Raw genomic sequence first — 2,961 nt, 5'->3', positions numbered from 1 at the left:
AGGCCTATAATTAATAACTAGCCCAAGGGGAATATCTTTTGTGTTATTTCTCCTTAACGTCGATTTTTTAATTGTTCTCTAATTCCTCTATTGTCTAAGTTCCACTTACGGTAGGCCTACAAGTTGGTTTTAGTAACATAATAATTAATAATAATAATAATAATAATAATAATAATAATAATAATAATAATAATAATAATAATAATAATATAATAATATTAATAATAATAATAATAATAATAATAATAATAATAATAATAATAATAATAATAATAATAATAATAATAATAATAATAAATAATAATTGGTCTAGCCATGTAGTCAAGAACCTGCAGATTACTATGCCTAATATTAATAACTAGGCTTAGGCCTCATTTATACATTCATTGGTGCTCTGTCATTTTGGCAGGTCTTATGGCATCCAGTATTTTAGAGCTGCCTATTCTCAGCTCTTCTCTTAATTTGAAAATAACTGTCACCCTGTTTCATTTAATGAAGAAACGCCCCGAGAAACGCGCTTTTCTTTACTCTCTCTCTGCTATCCCCCAGACTCGCTGTTTCCTCAGAAAACGTAGTTATTAGTAGGCCTAGGTAATTATGCAAAACCCAGACCTAACTAAAAAATAAAAATTGTCACAGTATGTAACTCAAGTTAAAATAACACTTTTCATTACTCGTGCAGCACAATCAAGTACCGTATTATTTGTCATTTTAAATGACCCATTAGTATTAGCATGGTAACATCAATGTATTTTTAAAAATTAGACAGCGACGTTCTCTCAGAAGTTGATTTGTAGACGTTTATCTATTGATGACCTTTTGACCTCCTTAATTCGGCAATATGAGATTTTCGGGTCGATTGCAGTCGAGATGGCCCGAGTAGAGTAGAGTTCCATGTAAATGTTTCGTACGGGGAAAAAAATCGCTTCCGCGTCAGGTTTTTATATGAAACGCCAAAAGGACAAAAATCAATCACAATCAATTTTCAAGCACACTCGGTTTTCAGCCACACAGTCGGTTAACAAAATTTTGGTCAAGCACAGTCGGACATCACTGGCGCATGGTAACAACCAATTGACTGCAGACCATTTCCAGTCACACATTACTCTCCATAACACAGCACCACCTAGTTCCGTCACCTCTGGATGCTCTATTTGCCAACTAGGATGACCAATTTTCAGGTTGGTGTGGTAAATTCTTATTAATAGGAATTTCCTCAGAAGCCCAGTATTTTAAAATGTGGGTTGTTGTTATGGAGTGCGGCTTCCACTAACCTGTATCTTTCAGACACGCTATTTCCGACTCTTGACTGACAGCCGCAATCACCATGATTGTCAGAGCCTTCAGCTTGTCACGACTGTTCACATACATCGTAATCTTTTCAACAACTTTCTCTTGGCGGAAAAGGTGTTTAAGTGAATCCAACCTACTCATATTCCACAATACTCCCATGCAATAAATGCGTAATTTGGCGATATTCTAGAATAAACAAGAAATACATCCTATAAAAAAAAACGGTTACAACCTTATTGAAATAATGTATGCTTGAGTATTACCTAACCATCTTCAATGCACTTCTGTTGTGGTATGACAGATAGACAGAAACATAAAGAAAGCTTAGGCCTACAGCAATTGGTTTATAACTGGTGTAACAATAGTCACTGCATTATTTATATCGGGGTCACAACATTAAAAAATAGGAAGTGGATATAGGCCTATGTCACGTAAGCAAATATATCAGAAAACGATATATTTACATGAAATAAATAATGCATGCGCAGTCATACTTTAATAAACTTGCATTATCGGTCATTGCAAATTTATTAATTCTGGTTAAGTGTACGTTAATATGAGTTCAACTTTCAGCACCTTAGCGCTAACCCAATATATCCGCGGTGCGTTCGGATGGTTCGATCGAGAGTGCAATTTCCGGGCACCCAGAGGTCTATATTCTCAAAATTTTCGCGCCTCAGCCCCAACCATGTTGGGGCTGAGGTGGTGGACTCTCACGCACCCATGGGCGCAGATCATGGGAAAGGGGTAAATGTCCATGGGTGACGCCAGGATTTGCCCAGTGGGGGGGTCCGAGGTCCCCGACGGGGGTGCCGATGTCTCCGGCGAAGGGAAAACTTTCTTCGACGAGAACAAAGTGGGCGTAGTCAAACGTCGCTTTAAATGCCTCGAAAGTGATCTAGGGGGCTAGGAGCAAAACATTTTGACAATTTTTAGGGTTTCAAATTCTTATTTAATCGATTTTAGAGTCTAATAATATGTACAAAATACTTATAATTGTTTTTTCTCCCCGATGAATTGTGGTTTTCCTCCCGACAGAGTGGAGGCAGCTCTACCCGACGAGGGGGCCTTGCACAACCCCCCCCCCCCCCCCGGGGCCCCCCCCCGTCACATATTTTTTGAGGGGGAAGAGTTGATTCCCTCAAAAAGACATGCCTGAAAATGGTTGATATAAATGATTAAATGACCCAGGTTTTAACAAAAGAGCGCTGTACAGCCAGAGTACATCTTATTTTATAGCAAGATACCTGTGTCTCTGCATACAAACATCTGAATTACCTTTAATACTCGACTGTGAGTGCCTTTATTATAATTTGAGAAGTATGAGAAAAAGCGTGTAAAGATAAGATTGGGTTTCGGCACATGAATTAGTATTTTCTATGGTACATCACAGCGATTAATTAGATCGATGACGAATTTTACTATATAAGAGTGTCATATCCGGCAATCTAGAAGTACAATTTCCCCAAATTTTACCACCTTAGCCCCAACTGTGGTGGAGCAGAGAGACCTGTGGACTCACAGTTTTGAAGTAAGTAAAGTAAATACATCAAAGACAATGCTTTTAAGTTTTACTTTCTATGGTAACGTTCATCACACATAGGCCTACTAATTAGATCTCTATGGTTGCCGAAAATAGTTGATAAAAGATCATGAGAATGGTACTAT

This window comes from Anneissia japonica, unplaced genomic scaffold, assembly GCF_011630105.1.
Source record: "Anneissia japonica isolate Jap-2015-1 unplaced genomic scaffold, ASM1163010v1 scaffold287778_len1315358_cov176, whole genome shotgun sequence".
Classification (NCBI taxonomy): Eukaryota; Metazoa; Echinodermata; class Crinoidea; order Comatulida; family Comatulidae; genus Anneissia; species Anneissia japonica.
Note: the sequence above shows the minus strand (reverse complement) of the source record.